Consider the following 20,678-nt stretch of genomic DNA (forward strand, 5'->3'; position numbering starts at 1 on the left):
CAGGATAAAAACTCTATTTAAACAATGTTTTAGTCACGTTACTTGTTCATTGGTTATATATTCAAGTAACCTGACTAAAATAATGTTTAAATCGAGTTATCATCTTGGAAGACGAAAGGTCACACCTTGTGACCTTTCATCTTCCAGGATAAAATCTCTATTTAAACAATATTTTAGTCAAGTTACTTGTTCATTGGTTATATATTCAAGTAACCCAACTAAAATAATGTTTAAATCGAGTTATCATCCTGGAAGACGAAAGGTCACGCCTTGTGACCTTTAGTCTTCCAGGATCAAATCTCTATTTAAACAATATTTTAGTCAAGTTACTTGTTCATTGGTTATTCAAGTAACCTGACTAAAATAATGTTTAAATCGAGTTATCATCCTGGAAGACGAAAGATCACATTCTAGGATAAAAACTCTATTTAAACAATGTTTTAGTCACGTTACTTGTTCATTGGTTATATAATCAAGTAACCTGACTAAAATAATGTTTAAATCGAGTTATCATCTTGGAAGACGAAAGGTCACACCTTGTGACCTTTCATCTTCCAGGATAAAATCTCTATTTAAACAATATTTTAGTCAAGTTACTTGTTCATTGTTTATTCAAGTAACCTGACTAAAATAATGTTTAAATCGAGTTATCATCCTGGAAGACGAAAGGTCACGCCTTGTGACCTTTCCTCTTCCAGGATAAAATCTCTATTTAAACAATATTTTAGTCAAGTTACTTGTTCATTGGTTATATATTCAAGTAACCCGACTAAAATAATGTTTAAATCGAGTTATCATCTTGGAAGACGAAAGGTCACGCCTTGTGACCTTTAGTCTTCCAGGATCAAATCTCTATTTAAACAATATTTTAGTCAAGTTACTTGTTCATTGTTTATTCAAGTAACCTGACTAAAATAATGATTAAATCGAGTTATCATCCTAGAAGATGAAAGGTCACATTCCAGGATAAAAACTCTATTTAAACAATGTTTTAGTCACGTTACTTGTTCATTGGTTATATATTCAAGTAACCTGACTAAAATAATGTTTGAATCGAGTTATCATCTTGGAAGACGAAAGGTCACACCTTGTGACCTTTCATCTTCCAGGATAAAATCTCTATTTAAACAATATTTTAGTCAAGTTACTTGTTCATTGGTTATATATTCAAGTAACCCAACTAAAATAATGTTTAAATCGAGTTATCATCCTGGAAGACGAAAGGTCACGCCTTGTGACCTTTAGTCTTCCAGGATCAAATCTCTATTTAAACAATATTTTAGTCAAGTTACTTGTTCATTGGTTATTCAAGTAACCTGACTAAAATAATGTTTAAATCGAGTTATCATCCTGGAAGACGAAAGATCACATTCCAGGATAAAAACTCTATTTAAACAATGTTTTAGTCACGTTACTTGTTCATTGGTTATATAATCAAGTAACCTGACTAAAATAATGTTCAAATCGAGTTATCATCCTGGAAGACGAAAGGTCACGCCTTGTGACCTTTCCTCTTCCAGGATAAAATCTCTATTTAAACAATATTTTAGTCAAGTTACTTGTTCATTGGTTATATATTCAAGTAACCCGACTAAAATAATGTTTAAATCGAGTTATCATCTTGGAAGACGAAAGGTCACGCCTTGTGACCTTTAGTCTTCCAGGATCAAATCTCTATTTAAACAATATTTTAGTCAAGTTACTTGTTCATTGTTTATTCAAGTAACCTGACTAAAATAATGATTAAATCGAGTTATCATCCTAGAAGATGAAAGGTCACATTCCAGGATAAAAACTCTATTTAAACAATGTTTTAGTCACGTTACTTGTTCATTGGTTATATATTCAAGTAACCTGACTAAAATAATGTTTAAATCGAGTTATCATCTTGGAAGACGAAAGGTCACACCTTGTGACCTTTCATCTTCCAGGATAAAATCTCTATTTAAACAATATTTTAGTCAAGTTACTTGTTCATTGGTTATATATTCAAGTAACCCAACTAAAATAATGTTTAAATCGAGTTATCATCCTGGAAGACGAAAGGTCACGCCTTGTGACCTTTAGTCTTCCAGGATCAAATCTCTATTTAAACAATATTTTAGTCAAGTTACTTGTTCATTGGTTATTCAAGTAACCTGACTAAAATAATGTTTAAATCGAGTTATCATCCTGGAAGACGAAAGATCACATTCCAGGATAAAAACTCTATTTAAACAATGTTTTAGTCACGTTACTTGTTCATTGGTTATATAATCAAGTAACCTGACTAAAATAATGTTCAAATCGAGTTATCATCCTGGAAGACGAAAGGTCACGCCTTGTGACCTTTCCTCTTCCAGGATAAAATCTCTATTTAAACAATATTTTAGTCAAGTTACTTGTTCATTGGTTATATATTCAAGTAACCCGACTAAAATAATGTTTAAATCGAGTTATCATCCTGGAAGACGAAAGGTCACGCCTTGTGACCTTTAGTCTTCCAGGATCAAATCTCTATTTAAACAATATTTTAGTCAAGTTACTTGTTCATTGGTTATTCAAGTAACCTGACTAAAATAATGATTAAATCGAGTTATCATCCTAGAAGACGAAATGTCACATTCCAGGATAAAAACTCTATTTAAACAATGTTTTAGTCACGTTACTTGTTCATTGGTTATATATTCAAGTAACCTGACTAAAATAATGTTTAAATCGAGTTATCATCTTGGAAGACGAAAGGTCACACCTTGTGACCTTTCATCTTCCAGGATAAAATCTCTATTTAAACAATATTTTAGTCAAGTTACTTGTTCATTGGTTATATATTCAAGTAACCCAACTAAAATAATGTTTAAATCGAGTTATCATCCTGGAAGACGAAAGGTCACGCCTTGTGACCTTTAGTCTTCCAGGATCAAATCTCTATTTAAACAATATTTTAGTCAAGTTACTTGTTCATTGGTTATTCAAGTAACCTGACTAAAATAATGTTTAAATCGAGTTATCATCCTGGAAGACGAAAGATCACATTCCAGGATAAAAACTCTATTTAAACAATGTTTTAGTCACGTTACTTGTTCATTGGTTATATAATCAAGTAACCTGACTAAAATAATGTTTAAATCGAGTTATCATCTTGGAAGACGAAAGGTCACGCCTTGTGACCTTTCCTCTTCCAGGATAAAATCTCTATTTAAACAATATTTTAGTCAAGTTACTTGTTCATTGGTTATATATTCAAGTAACCCAACTAAAATAATGTTTAAATCGAGTTATCATCCTGGAAGACGAAAGGTCACGCCTTGTGACCTTTAGTCTTCCAGGATCAAATCTCTATTTAAACAATATTTTAGTCAAGTTACTTGTTCATTGGTTATTCAAGTAACCTGACTAAAATAATGTTTAAATCGAGTTATCATCCTGGAAGACGAAAGATCACATTCCAGGATAAAAACTCTATTTAAACAATGTTTTAGTCACGTTACTTGTTCATTGGTTATATAATCAAGTAACCTGACTAAAATAATGTTTAAATCGAGTTATCATCTTGGAAGACGAAAGGTCACACCTTGTGACCTTTCATCTTCCAGGATAAAATCTCTATTTAAACAATATTTTAGTCAAGTTACTTGTTCATTGGTTATATATTCAAGTAACCCAACTAAAATAATGTTTAAATCGAGTTATCATCCTGGAAGACGAAAGGTCACGCCTTGTGACCTTTAGTCTTCCAGGATCAAATCTCTATTTAAACAATATTTTAGTCAAGTTACTTGTTCATTGGTTATTCAAGTAACCTGACTAAAATAATGTTTAAATCGAGTTATCATCCTGGAAGACGAAAGATCACATTCCAGGATAAAAACTCTATTTAAACAATGTTTTAGTCACGTTACTTGTTCATTGGTTATATAATCAAGTAACCTGACTAAAATAATGTTTAAATCGAGTTATCATCTTGGAAGACGAAAGGTCACGCCTTGTGACCTTTCCTCTTCCAGGATAAAATCTCTATTTAAACAATATTTTAGTCAAGTTACTTGTTCATTGGTTATATATTCAAGTAACCCAACTAAAATAATGTTTAAATCGAGTTATCATCCTGGAAGACGAAAGGTCACGCCTTGTGACCTTTAGTCTTCCAGGATCAAATCTCTATTTAAACAATATTTTAGTCAAGTTACTTGTTCATTGGTTATTCAAGTAACCTGACTAAAATAATGTTTAAATCGAGTTATCATCCTGGAAGACGAAAGATCACATTCCAGGATAAAAACTCTATTTAAACAATGTTTTAGTCACGTTACTTGTTCATTGGTTATATAATCAAGTAACCTGACTAAAATAATGTTTAAATCGAGTTATCATCTTGGAAGACGAAAGGTCACACCTTGTGACCTTTCATCTTCCAGGATAAAATCTCTATTTAAACAATATTTTAGTCAAGTTACTTGTTCATTGGTTATATATTCAAGTAACCCAACTAAAATAATGTTTAAATCGAGTTATCATCCTGGAAGACGAAAGGTCACGCCTTGTGACCTTTAGTCTTCCAGGATCAAATCTCTATTTAAACAATATTTTAGTCAAGTTACTTGTTCATTGGTTATTCAAGTAACCTGACTAAAATAATGTTTAAATCAAGTTATCATCCTGGAAGACGAAAGATCACATTCCAGGATAAAAACTCTATTTAAACAATGTTTTAGTCACGTTACTTGTTCATTGGTTATATAATCAAGTAACCTGACTAAAATAATGTTCAAATCGAGTTATCATCCTGGAAGACGAAAGGTCACGCCTTGTGACCTTTCCTCTTCCAGGATAAAATCTCTATTTAAACAATATTTTAGTCAAGTTACTTGTTCATTGGTTATATATTCAAGTAACCCGACTAAAATAATGTTTAAATCGAGTTATCATCCTGGAAGACGAAAGGTCACGCCTTGTGACCTTTAGTCTTCCAGGATCAAATCTCTATTTAAACAATATTTTAGTCAAGTTACTTGTTCATTGGTTATTCAAGTAACCTGACTAAAATAATGATTAAATCGAGTTATCATCCTAGAAGACGAAATGTCACATTCCAGGATAAAAACTCTATTTAAACAATGTTTTAGTCACGTTACTTGTTCATTGGTTATATATTCAAGTAACCTGACTAAAATAATGTTTAAATCGAGTTATCATCTTGGAAGACGAAAGGTCACACCTTGTGACCTTTCATCTTCCAGGATAAAATCTCTATTTAAACATTATTTTAGTCAAGTTACTTGTTCATTGGTTATATATTCAAGTAACCCAACTAAAATAATGTTTAAATCGAGTTATCATCCTGGAAGACGAAAGGTCACGCCTTGTGACCTTTAGTCTTCCAGGATCAAATCTCTATTTAAACAATATTTTAGTCAAGTTACTTGTTCATTGGTTATTCAAGTAACCTGACTAAAATAATGTTTAAATCGAGTTATCATCCTGGAAGACGAAAGATCACATTCCAGGATAAAAACTCTATTTAAACAATGTTTTAGTCACGTTACTTGTTCATTGGTTATATAATCAAGTAACCTGACTAAAATAATGTTTAAATCGAGTTATCATCTTGGAAGACGAAAGGTCACGCCTTGTGACCTTTCCTCTTCCAGGATAAAATCTCTATTTAAACAATATTTTAGTCAAGTTACTTGTTCATTGGTTATATATTCAAGTAACCCAACTAAAATAATGTTTAAATCGAGTTATCATCCTGGAAGACGAAAGGTCACGCCTTGTGACCTTTAGTCTTCCAGGATCAAATCTCTATTTAAACAATATTTTAGTCAAGTTACTTGTTCATTGGTTATTCAAGTAACCTGACTAAAATAATGTTTAAATCGAGTTATCATCCTGGAAGACGAAAGATCACATTCCAGGATAAAAACTCTATTTAAACAATGTTTTAGTCACGTTACTTGTTCATTGGTTATATAATCAAGTAACCTGACTAAAATAATGTTTAAATCGAGTTATCATCTTGGAAGACGAAAGGTCACACCTTGTGACCTTTCATCTTCCAGGATAAAATCTCTATTTAAACAATATTTTAGTCAAGTTACTTGTTCATTGTTTATTCAAGTAACCTGACTAAAATAATGTTTAAATCGAGTTATCATCCTGGAAGACGAAAGGTCACGCCTTGTGACCTTTCCTCTTCCAGGATAAAATCTCTATTTAAACAATATTTTAGTCAAGTTACTTGTTCATTGGTTATATATTCAAGTAACCCGACTAAAATAATGTTTAAATCGAGTTATCATCTTGGAAGACGAAAGGTCACGCCTTGTGACCTTTAGTCTTCCAGGATCAAATCTCTATTTAAACAATATTTTAGTCAAGTTACTTGTTCATTGTTTATTCAAGTAACCTGACTAAAATAATGATTAAATCGAGTTATCATCCTAGAAGATGAAAGGTCACATTCCAGGATAAAAACTCTATTTAAACAATGTTTTAGTCACGTTACTTGTTCATTGGTTATATATTCAAGTAACCTGACTAAAATAATGTTTAAATCGAGTTATCATCTTGGAAGACGAAAGGTCACACCTTGTGACCTTTCATCTTCCAGGATAAAATCTCTATTTAAACAATATTTTAGTCAAGTTACTTGTTCATTGGTTATATATTCAAGTAACCCAACTAAAATAATGTTTAAATCGAGTTATCATCCTGGAAGACGAAAGGTCACGCCTTGTGACCTTTAGTCTTCCAGGATCAAATCTCTATTTAAACAATATTTTAGTCAAGTTACTTGTTCATTGGTTATTCAAGTAACCTGACTAAAATAATGTTTAAATCGAGTTATCATCCTGGAAGACGAAAGATCACATTCCAGGATAAAAACTCTATTTAAACAATGTTTTAGTCACGTTACTTGTTCATTGGTTATATAATCAAGTAACCTGACTAAAATAATGTTCAAATCGAGTTATCATCCTGGAAGACGAAAGGTCACGCCTTGTGACCTTTCCTCTTCCAGGATAAAATCTCTATTTAAACAATATTTTAGTCAAGTTACTTGTTCATTGGTTATATATTCAAGTAACCCGACTAAAATAATGTTTAAATCGAGTTATCATCCTGGAAGACGAAAGGTCACGCCTTGTGACCTTTAGTCTTCCAGGATCAAATCTCTATTTAAACAATATTTTAGTCAAGTTACTTGTTCATTGGTTATTCAAGTAACCTGACTAAAATAATGATTAAATCGAGTTATCATCCTAGAAGACGAAATGTAACATTCCAGGATAAAAACTCTATTTAAACAATGTTTTAGTCACGTTACTTGTTCATTGGTTATATATTCAAGTAACCTGACTAAAATAATGTTTAAATCGAGTTATCATCTTGGAAGACGAAAGGTCACACCTTGTGACCTTTCATCTTCCAGGATAAAATCTCTATTTAAACAATATTTTAGTCAAGTTACTTGTTCATTGGTTATATATTCAAGTAACCCAACTAAAATAATGTTTAAATCGAGTTATCATCCTGGAAGACGAAAGGTCACGCCTTGTGACCTTTAGTCTTCCAGGATCAAATCTCTATTTAAACAATATTTTAGTCAAGTTACTTGTTCATTGGTTATTCAAGTAACCTGACTAAAATAATGTTTAAATCGAGTTATCATCCTGGAAGACGAAAGATCACATTCCAGGATAAAAACTCTATTTAAACAATGTTTTAGTCACGTTACTTGTTCATTGGTTATATAATCAAGTAACCTGACTAAAATAATGTTTAAATCGAGTTATCATCTTGGAAGACGAAAGGTCACACCTTGTGACCTTTCATCTTCCAGGATAAAATCTCTATTTAAACAATATTTTAGTCAAGTTACTTGTTCATTGTTTATTCAAGTAACCTGACTAAAATAATGTTTAAATCGAGTTATCATCCTGGAAGACGAAAGGTCACACCTTGTGACCTTTCATCTTCCAGGATAAAATCTCTATTTAAACAATATTTTAGTCAAGTTACTTGTTCATTGGTTATATATTCAAGTAACCCAACTAAAATAATGTTTAAATCGAGTTATCATCCTGGAAGACGAAAGGTCACGCCTTGTGACCTTTAGTCTTCCAGGATCAAATCTCTATTTATACAATATTTTAGTCAAGTTACTTGTTCATTGGTTATTCAAGTAACCTGACTAAAATAATGTTTAAATCGAGTTATCATCCTGGAAGACGAAAGGTCACATTCCAGGATAAAAACTATATTTAAACAATGTTTTAGTCACGTTACCTGTTCATTGGTTATATAATCAAGTAACCTGACTAAAATAATGTTTAAATCGAGTTATCATCCTGGAAGACGAAAGGTCACACCTTGTGACCTTTCGTCTTCCAGGATAAAAACTCTATTTAAACAATATTTTAGTCAAGTTACTTGTTCATTGGTTATATATTCAAGTAACCTAACTAAAATAATGTTTAAATCGAGTTATCATCCTGGAAGACGAAAGGTCACACCTTGTGACCTTTCGTCTTCCAGGATAAAAACTCTATTTAAACAATATTTTAGTCAAGTTACTTGTTCATTGGTTATATAATCAAGTAACCTGACTAAAATAATGTTCAAATCGAGTTATCATCCTGGAAGACGAAAGGTCACGCCTTGTGACCTTTCCTCTTCCAGGATAAAATCTCTATTTAAACAATATTTTAGTCAAGTTACTTGTTCATTGGTTATATATTCAAGTAACCCGACTAAAATAATGTTTAAATCGAGTTATCATCCTGGAAGACGAAAGGTCACGCATTGTGACCTTTAGTCTTCCAGGATCAAATCTCTATTTAAACAATATTTTAGTCAAGTTACTTGTTCATTGGTTATTCAAGTAACCTGACTAAAATAATGATTAAATCGAGTTATCATCCTAGAAGACGAAAGGTCACATTCCAGGACAAAAACTCTATTTAAACAATGTTTTAGTCACGTTACTTGTTCATTGGTTATATATTCAAGTAACCTGACTAAAATAATGTTTAAATCGAGTTATCATCTTGGAAGACGAAAGGTCACACCTTGTGACCTTTCATCTTCCAGGATAAAATCTCTATTTAAACAATATTTTAGTCAAGTTACTTGTTCATTGGTTATATATTCAAGTAACCCAACTAAAATAATGTTTAAATCGAGTTATCATCCTGGAAGACGAAAGGTCACGCCTTGTGACCTTTGGTCTTCCAGGATCAAATCTCTATTTAAACAATATTTTAGTCAAGTTACTTGTTCATTGGTTATTCAAGTAACCTGACTAAAATAATGTTTAAATCGAGTTATCATCCTGGAAGACGAAAGATCACATTCCAGGATAAAAACTCTATTTAAACAATGTTTTAGTCACGTTACTTGTTCATTGGTTATATAATCAAGTAACCTGACTAAAATAATGTTCAAATCGAGTTATCATCCTGGAAGACGAAAGGTCACGCCTTGTGACCTTTCCTCTTCCAGGATAAAATCTCTATTTAAACAATATTTTAGTCAAGTTACTTGTTCATTGGTTATATATTCAAGTAACCTGACTAAAATAATGTTTAAATCGAGTTATCATCCTGGAAGACGAAAGGTCACGCCTTGTGACCTTTAGTCTTCCAGGATCAAATCTCTATTTATACAATATTTTAGTCAAGTTACTTGTTCATTGGTTATTCAAGTAACCTGACTAAAATAATGTTTAAATCGAGTTATCATCCTGGAAGACGAAAGGTCACATTCCAGGATAAAAACTATATTTAAACAATGTTTTAGTCACGTTACTTGTTCATTGGTTATATAATCAAGTAACCTGACTAAAATAATGTTTAAATCGAGTTATCATCCTGGAAGACGAAAGGTCACACCTTGTGACCTTTCGTCTTCCAGGATAAAAACTCTATTTAAACAATATTTTAGTCAAGTTACTTGTTCATTGGTTATATATTCAAGTAACCTAACTAAAATAATGTTTAAATCGAGTTATCATCCTGGAAGACGAAAGGTCACACCTTGTGACCTTTCGTCTTCCAGGATAAAAACTCTATTTAAACAATATTTTAGTCAAGTTACTTGTTCATTGGTTATATAATCAAGTAACCTGACTAAAATAATGTTCAAATCGAGTTATCATCCTGGAAGACGAAAGGTCACGCCTTGTGACCTTTCCTCTTCCAGGATAAAATCTCTATTTAAACAATATTTTAGTCAAGTTACTTGTTCATTGGTTATATATTCAAGTAACCCGACTAAAATAATGTTTAAATCGAGTTATCATCCTGGAAGACGAAAGGTCACGCCTTGTGACCTTTAGTCTTCCAGGATCAAATCTCTATTTAAACAATATTTTAGTCAAGTTACTTGTTCATTGGTTATTCAAGTAACCTGACTAAAATAATGATTAAATCGAGTTATCATCCTAGAAGACGAAAGGTCACATTCCAGGATAAAAACTCTATTTAAACAATGTTTTAGTCACGTTACTTGTTCATTGGTTATATATTCAAGTAACCTGACTAAAATAATGTTTAAATCGAGTTATCATCTTGGAAGACGAAAGGTCACACCTTGTGACCTTTCATCTTCCAGGATAAAATCTCTATTTAAACAATATTTTAGTCAAGTTACTTGTTCATTGGTTATATATTCAAGTAACCCAACTAAAATAATGTTTAAATCGAGTTATCATCCTGGAAGACGAAAGGTCACGCCTTGTGACCTTTAGTCTTCCAGGATCAAATCTCTATTTAAACAATATTTTATTCAAGTTACTTGTTCATTGGTTATTCAAGTAACCTGACTAAAATAATGTTTAAATCGAGTTATCATCCTGGAAGACGAAAGATCACATTCCAGGATAAAAACTCTATTTAAACAATGTTTTAGTCACATTACTTGTTCATTGGTTATATAATCAAGTAACCTGACTAAAATAATGTTCAAATCGAGTTATCATCCTGGAAGACGAAAGGTCACGCCTTGTGACCTTTCCTCTTCCAGGATAAAATCTCTATTTAAACAATATTTTAGTCAAGTTACTTGTTCATTGGTTATATATTCAAGTAACCTGACTAAAATAATGTTTAAATCGAGTTATCATCCTGGAAGACGAAAGGTCACGTCTTGTGACCTTTAGTCTTCCAGGATCAAATCTCTATTTATACAATATTTTAGTCAAGTTACTTGTTCATTGGTTATTCAAGTAACCTGACTAAAATAATGTTTAAATCGAGTTATCATCCTGGAAGACGAAAGGTCACATTCCAGGATAAAAACTATATTTAAACAATGTTTTAGTCACGTTACTTGTTCATTGGTTATATAATCAAGTAACCTGACTAAAATAATGTTTAAATCGAGTTATCATCCTGGAAGACGAAAGGTCACGCATTGTGACCTTTAGTCTTCCAGGATCAAATCTCTATTTAAACAATATTTTAGTCAAGTTACTTGTTCATTGGTTATTCAAGTAACCTGACTAAAATAATGATTAAATCGAGTTATCATCCTAGAAGACGAAAGGTCACATTCCAGGATAAAAACTCTATTTAAACAATGTTTTAGTCACGTTACTTGTTCATTGGTTATATATTCAAGTAACCTGACTAAAATAATGTTTAAATCGAGTTATCATCTTGGAAGACGAAAGGTCACACCTTGTGACCTTTCATCTTCCAGGATAAAATCTCTATTTAAACAATATTTTAGTCAAGTTACTTGTTCATTGGTTATATATTCAAGTAACCCAACTAAAATAATGTTTAAATCGAGTTATCATCCTGGAAGACGAAAGGTCACGCCTTGTGACCTTTGGTCTTCCAGGATCAAATCTCTATTTAAACAATATTTTAGTCAAGTTACTTGTTCATTGGTTATTCAAGTAACCTGACTAAAATAATGTTTAAATCGAGTTATCATCCTGGAAGACGAAAGATCACATTCCAGGATAAAAACTCTATTTAAACAATGTTTTAGTCACGTTACTTGTTCATTGGTTATATAATCAAGTAACCTGACTAAAATAATGTTCAAATCGAGTTATCATCCTGGAAGACGAAAGGTCACGCCTTGTGACCTTTCCTCTTCCAGGATAAAATCTCTATTTAAACAATATTTTAGTCAAGTTACTTGTTCATTGGTTATATAATCAAGTAACCTGACTAAAATAATGTTTAAATCGAGTTATCATCCTGGAAGACAAAAGGTCACGCCTTGTGACCTTTAGTCTTCCAGGATCAAATCTCTATTTAAACAATATTTTATTCAAGTTACTTGTTCATTGGTTATTCAAGTAACCTGACTAAAATAATGTTTAAATCGAGTTATCATCCTGGAAGACGAAAGATCACATTCCAGGATAAAAACTCTATTTAAACAATGTTTTAGTCACATTACTTGTTCATTGGTTATATAATCAAGTAACCTGACTAAAATAATGTTCAAATCGAGTTATCATCCTGGAAGACGAAAGGTCACGCCTTGTGACCTTTCCTCTTCCAGGATAAAATCTCTATTTAAACAATATTTTAGTCAAGTTACTTGTTCATTGGTTATATATTCAAGTAACCTGACTAAAATAATGTTTAAATCGAGTTATCATCCTGGAAGACGAAAGGTCACGTCTTGTGACCTTTAGTCTTCCAGGATCAAATCTCTATTTATACAATATTTTAGTCAAGTTACTTGTTCATTGGTTATTCAAGTAACCTGACTAAAATAATGTTTAAATCGAGTTATCATCCTGGAAGACGAAAGGTCACATTCCAGGATAAAAACTATATTTAAACAATGTTTTAGTCACGTTACTTGTTCATTGGTTATATAATCAAGTAACCTGACTAAAATAATGTTTAAATCGAGTTATCATCCTGGAAGACGAAAGGTCACGCATTGTGACCTTTAGTCTTCCAGGATCAAATCTCTATTTAAACAATATTTTAGTCAAGTTACTTGTTCATTGGTTATTCAAGTAACCTGACTAAAATAATGATTAAATCGAGTTATCATCCTAGAAGACGAAAGGTCACATTCCAGGATAAAAACTCTATTTAAACAATGTTTTAGTCACGTTACTTGTTCATTGGTTATATATTCAAGTAACCTGACTAAAATAATGTTTAAATCGAGTTATCATCTTGGAAGACGAAAGGTCACACCTTGTGACCTTTCATCTTCCAGGATAAAATCTCTATTTAAACAATATTTTAGTCAAGTTACTTGTTCATTGGTTATATATTCAAGTAACCCAACTAAAATAATGTTTAAATCGAGTTATCATCCTGGAAGACGAAAGGTCACGCCTTGTGACCTTTGGTCTTCCAGGATCAAATCTCTATTTAAACAATATTTTAGTCAAGTTACTTGTTCATTGGTTATTCAAGTAACCTGACTAAAATAATGTTTAAATCGAGTTATCATCCTGGAAGACGAAAGATCACATTCCAGGATAAAAACTCTATTTAAACAATGTTTTAGTCACGTTACTTGTTCATTGGTTATATAATCAAGTAACCTGACTAAAATAATGTTCAAATCGAGTTATCATCCTGGAAGACGAAAGGTCACGCCTTGTGACCTTTCCTCTTCCAGGATAAAATCTCTATTTAAACAATATTTTAGTCAAGTTACTTGTTCATTGGTTATATAATCAAGTAACCTGACTAAAATAATGTTTAAATCGAGTTATCATCCTGGAAGACAAAAGGTCACGCCTTGTGACCTTTAGTCTTCCAGGATCAAATCTCTATTTATACAATATTTTAGTCAAGTTACTTGTTCATTGGTTATTCAAGTAACCTGACTAAAATAATGTTTAAATCGAGTTATCATCCTGGAAGACGAAAGGTCACATTCCAGGATAAAAACTATATTTAAACAATGTTTTAGTCACGTTACTTGTTCATTGGTTATATAATCAAGTAACCTGACTAAAATAATGTTTAAATCGAGTTATCATCCTGGAAGACGAAAGGTCACACCTTGTGACCTTTCGTCTTCCAGGATAAAAACTCTATTTAATCAATATTTTAGTCAAGTTACTTGTTCATTGGTTATATATTCAAGTAACCTAACTAAAATAATGTTTAAATCGAGTTATCATCCTGGAAGACGAAAGGTCACACCTTGTGACCTTTCGTCTTCCAGGATAAAAACTCTATTTAAACAATATTTTAGTCACGTTACTTGTTCATTGGTTATATAATCAAGTAACCTGACTAAAATAATGTTCAAATCGAGTTATCATCCTGGAAGACGAAAGGTCACGCCTTGTGACCTTTCCTCTTCCAGGATAAAATCTCTATTTAAACAATATTTTAGTCAAGTTACTTGTTCATTGGTTATATATTCAAGTAACCCGACTAAAATAATGTTTAAATCGAGTTATCATCCTGGAAGACGAAAGGTCACGCCTTGTGACCTTTAGTCTTCCAGGATCAAATCTCTATTTAAACAATATTTTAGTCAAGTTACTTGTTCATTGGTTATTCAAGTAACCTGACTAAAATAATGATTAAATCGAGTTATCATCCTAGAAGACGAAAGGTCACATTCCAGGATAAAAACTCTATTTAAACAATGTTTTAGTCACGTTACTTGTTCATTGGTTATATATTCAAGTAACCTGACTAAAATAATGTTTAAATCGAGTTATCATCTTGGAAGACGAAAGGTCACACCTTGTGACCTTTCATCTTCCAGGATAAAATCTCTATTTAAACAATATTTTAGTCAAGTTACTTGTTCATTGGTTATATATTCAAGTAACCCAACTAAAATAATGTTTAAATCGAGTTATCATCCTGGAAGACGAAAGGTCACGCCTTGTGACCTTTAGTCTTCCAGGATCAAATCTCTATTTAAACAATATTTTACTCAAGTTACTTGTTCATTGGTTATTCAAGTAACCTGACTAAAATAATGTTTAAATCGAGTTATCATCCTAGAAGACGAAAGATCACATTCCAGGATAAAAACTCTATTTAAACAATGTTTTAGTCACATTACTTGTTCATTGGTTATATAATCAAGTAACCTGACTAAAATAATGTTCAAATCGAGTTATCATCCTGGAAGACGAAAGGTCACGCCTTGTGACCTTTCCTCTTCCAGGATAAAATCTCTATTTAAACAATATTTTAGTCAAGTTACTTGTTCATTGGTTATATATTCAAGTAACCTGACTAAAATAATGTTTAAATCGAGTTATCATCCTGGAAGACGAAAGGTCACGTCTTGTGACCTTTAGTCTTCCAGGATCAAATCTCTATTTATACAATATTTTAGTCAAGTTACTTGTTCATTGGTTATTTAAGTAACCTGACTAAAATAATGTTTAAATCGAGTTATCATCCTGGAAGACGAAAGGTCACATTCCAGGATAAAAACTATATTTAAACAATGTTTTAGTCACGTTACTTGTTCATTGGTTATATAATCAAGTAACCTGACTAAAATAATGTTTAAATCGAGTTATCATCCTGGAAGACGAAAGGTCACACCTTGTGACCTTTCGTCTTCCAGGATAAAAACTCTATTTAAACAATATTTTAGTCAAGTTACTTGTTCATTGGTTATATATTCAAGTAACCTAACTAAAACAATGTTTAAATCGAGTTATCATCCTGGAAGACGAAAGGTCACACCTTGTGACCTTTCGTCTTCCAGGATAAAAACTCTATTTAAACAATATTTTAGTCAAGTTACTTGTTCATTGGTTATATAATCAAGTAACCTGACTAAAATAATGTTCAAATCGAGTTATCATCCTGGAAGACGAAAGGTCACGCCTTGTGACCTTTCCTCTTCCAGGATAAAATCTCTATTTGAACAATATTTTAGTCAAGTTACTTGTTCATTGGTTATATATTCAAGTAACCCGACTAAAATAATGTTTAAATCGAGTTATCATCCTGGAAGACGAAAGGTCACGCCTTGTGACCTTTAGTCTTCCAGGATCAAATCTCTATTTAAACAATATTTTAGTCAAGTTACTTGTTCATTGGTTATTCAAGTAACCTGACTAAAATAATGATTAAATCGAGTTATCATCCTAGAAGACGAAAGGTCACATTCCAGGATAAAAACTCTATTTAAACAATGTTTTAGTCACGTTACTTGTTCATTGGTTATATATTCAAGTAACCTGACTAAAATAATGTTTAAATCGAGTTATCATCTTGGAAGACGAAAGGTCACACCTTGTGACCTTTCATCTTCCAGGATAAAATCTCTATTTAAACAATATTTTAGTCACGTTACTTGTTCATTGGTTATATATTCAAGTAACCCAACTAAAATAATGTTTAAATCGAGTTATCATCCTGGAAGACGAAAGGTCACGCCTTGTGACCTTTAGTCTTCCAGGATCAAATCTCTATTTAAACAATATTTTAGTCAAGTTACTTGTTCATTGGTTATTCAAGTAACCTGACTAAAATAATGTTTAAATCGAGTTATCATCCTGGAAGACGAAAGATCACATTCCAGGATAAAAACTCTATTTAAACAATGTTTTAGTCACATTACTTGTTCATTGGTTATATAATCAAGTAACCTGACTAAAATAATGTTCAAATCGAGTTATCATCCTGGAAGACGAAAGGTCACGCCTTGTGACCTTTCCTCTTCCAGGATAAAATCTCTATTTAAACAATATTTTAGTCAAGTTACTTGTTCATTGGTTATATATTCAAGTAACCTGACTAAAATAATGTTTAAATCGAGTTATCATCCTGGAAGACGAAAGGTCACGTCTTGTGACCTTTAGTCTTCCAGGATCAAATCTCTATTTATACAATATTTTAGTCAAGTTACTTGTTCATTGGTTATTCAAGTAACCTGACTAAAATAATGTTTAAATCGAGTTATCATCCTGGAAGACGAAAGGTCACATTCCAGGATAAAACTATATTTAAACAATGTTTTAGTCACGTTACTTGTTCATTGGTTATATAATCAAGTAACCTGACTAAAATAATGTTTAAATCGAGTTATCATCCTGGAAGACGAAAGGTCACACCTTGTGACCTTTCGTCTTCCAGGATAAAAACTCTATTTAAACAATATTTTAGTCAAGTTACTTGTTCATTGGTTATATATTCAAGTAACCTAACTAAAACAATGTTTAAATCGAGTTATCATCCTGGAAGACGAAAGGTCACACCTTGTGACCTTTCGTCTTCCAGGATAAAAACTCTATTTAAACAATATTTTAGTCAAGTTACTTGTTCATTGGTTATATAATCAAGTAACCTGACTAAAATAATGTTCAAATCGAGTTATCATCCTGGAAGACGAAAGGTCACGCCTTGTGACCTTTCCTCTTCCAGGATAAAATCTCTATTTAAACAATATTTTAGTCAAGTTACTTGTTCATTGGTTATATATTCAAGTAACCCGACTAAAATAATGTTTAAATCGAGTTATCATCCTGGAAGACGAAAGGTCACGCCTTGTGACCTTTAGTCTTCCAGGATCAAATCTCTATTTAAACAATATTTTAGTCAAGTTACTTGTTCATTGGTTATTCAAGTAACCTGACTAAAATAATGATTAAATCGAGTTATCATCCTAGAAGACGAAAGGTCACATTCCAGGATAAAAACTCTATTTAAACAATGTTTTAGTCACGTTACTTGTTCATTGGTTATATATTCAAGTAACCTGACTAAAATAATGTTTAAATCGAGTTATCATCTTGGAAGACGAAAGGTCACACCTTGTGACCTTTCATCTTCCAGGATAAAATCTCTATTTAAACAATATTTTAGTCACGTTACTTGTTCATTGGTTATATATTCAAGTAACCCAACTAAAATAATGTTTAAATCGAGTTATCATCCTGGAAGACGAAAGGTCACGCCTTGTGACCTTTAGTCTTCCAGGATCAAATCTCTATTTAAACAATATTTTAGTCAAGTTACTTGTTCATTGGTTATTCAAGTAACCTGACTAAAATAATGTTTAAATCGAGTTATCATCCTGGAAGACGAAAGATCACATTCCAGGATAAAAACTCTATTTAAACAATGTTTTAGTCACGTTACTTGTTCATTGGTTATATAATCAAGTAACCTGACTAAAATAATGTTCAAATCGAGTTATCATCCTGGAAGACGAAAGGTCACGCCTTGTGACCTTTCCTCTTCCAGGATAAAATCTCTATTTAAACAATATTTTAGTCAAGTTACTTGTTCATTGGTTATATATTCAAGTAACCCGACTAAAATAATGTTTAAATCGAGTTATCATCCTGGAAGACGAAAGGTCACGCCTTGTGACCTTTAGTCTTCCAGGATCAAATCTCTATTTAAACAATATTTTAGTCAAGTTACTTGTTCATTGGTTATTCAAGTAACCTGACTAAAATAATGTTTAAATCGAGTTATCATCCTGGAAGACGAAAGATCATATTCCAGGATAAAAACTCTATTTAAACAATGTTTTAGTCACGTTACTTGTTCATTGGTTATATAATCAAGTAACCTGACTAAAATAATGTTCAAATCGAGTTATCATCCTGGAAGACGAAAGGTCACGCCTTGTGACCTTTCCTCTTCCAGGATAAAATCTCTATTTAAACAATATTTTAGTCAAGTTACTTGTTCATTGGTTATATATTCAAGTAACCTGACTAAAATAATGTTTAAATCGAGTTATCATCCTGGAAGACGAAAGGTCACGCCTTGTGACCTTTAGTCTTCCAGGATCAAATCTCTATTTATACAATATTTTAGTCAAGTTACTTGTTCATTGGTTATTCAAGTAACCTGACTAAAATAATGTTTAAATCGAGTTATCATCCTGGAAGACGAAAGGTCACATTCCAGGATAAAAACTATATTTAAACAATGTTTTAGTCACGTTACTTGTTCATTGGTTATATAATCAAGTAACCTGACTAAAATAATGTTTAAATCGAGTTATCATCCTGGAAGACGAAAGGTCACACCTTGTGACCTTTCGTCTTCCAGGATAAAAACTCTATTTAAACAATATTTTAGTCAAGTTACTTGTTCATGGGTTATATAATCAAGTAACCTGACTAAAATAATGTTCAAATCGAGTTATCATCCTGGAAGACGAAAGGTCACGCCTTGTGACCTTTCCTCTTCCAGGATAAAATCTCTATTTCAACAATATTTTAGTCAAGTTACTTGTTCATTGGTTATATATTCAAGTAACCCGACTAAAATAATGTTTAAATCGAGTTATCATCCTGGAAGACGAAAGGTCACGCCTTGTGACCTTTAGTCTTCCAGGATCAAATCTCTATTTAAACAATATTTTAGTCAAGTTACTTGTTCATTGGTTATTCAAGTAACCTGACTAAAATAATGATTAAATCGAGTTATCATCCTAGAAGACGAAAGGTCACATTCCAGGATAAAAACTCTATTTAAACAATGTTTTAGTCACGTTACTTGTTCATTGGTTATATATTCAAGTAACCTGACTAAAATAATGTTTAAATCGAGTTATCATCTTGGAAGACGAAAGGTCACACCTTGTGACCTTTCATCTTCCAGGATAAAATCTCTATTTAAACAATATTTTAGTCAAGTTACTTGTTCATTGGTTATATATTCAAGTAACCCAACTAAAATAATGTTTAAATCGAGTTATCATCCTGGAAGACGAAAGGTCACGCCTTGTGACCTTTAGTCTTCCAGGATCAAATCTCTATTTAAACAATATTTTAGTCAAGTTACTTTTTCATTGGTTATTCAAGTAACCTGACTAAAATAATGTTTAAATCGAGTTATCATCCTGGAAGACGAAAGATCACATTCCAGGATAAAAACTCTATTTAAACAATGTTTTAGTCACGTTACTTGTTCATTGGTTATATAATCAAGTAACCTGACTAAAATAATGTTCAAATCGAGTTATCATCCTGGAAGACGAAAGGTCACGCCTTGTGACCTTTCCTCTTCCAGGATAAAATCTCTATTTAAACAATATTTTAGTCAAGTTACTTGTTCATTGGTTATATATTCAAGTAACCCGACTAAAATAATGTTTAAATCGAGTTATCATCCTGGAAGACGAAAGGTCACGCCTTGTGACCTTTAGTCTTCCAGGATCAAATCTCTATTTAAACAATATTTTAGTCAAGTTACTTGTTCATTGGTTATTCAAGTAACCTGACTAAAATAATGTTTAAATCGAGTTATCATCCTGGAAGACGAAAGATCACATTCCAGGATAAAAACTCTATTTAAACAATGTTTTAGTCACGTTACTTGTTCATTGGTTATATAATCAAGTAACCTGACTAAAATAATGTTCAAATCGAGTTATCATCCTGGAAGACGAAAGGTCACGCCTTGTGACCTTTCCTCTTCCAGGATAAAATCTCTATTTAAACAATATTTTAGTCAAGTTACTTGTTCATTGGTTATATATTCAAGTAACCTGACTAAAATAATGTTTAAATCGAGTTATCATCCTGGAAGACGAAAGGTCACGCCTTGTGACCTTTAGTCTTCCAGGATCAAATCTCTATTTATACAATATTTTAGTCAAGTTACTTGTTCATTGGTTATTCAAGTAACCTGACTAAAATAATGTTTAAATCGAGTTATCATCCTGGAAGACGAAAGGTCACATTCCAGGATAAAAACTATATTTAAACAATGTTTTAGTCACGTTACTTGTTCATTGGTTAT

This window comes from Medicago sativa, chromosome 4 (assembly GCF_051527215.1).
Source record: "Medicago sativa cultivar Bolivia chromosome 4, Bolivia_mono, whole genome shotgun sequence".
NCBI classification, from domain to species: Eukaryota; Viridiplantae; Streptophyta; class Magnoliopsida; order Fabales; family Fabaceae; genus Medicago; species Medicago sativa.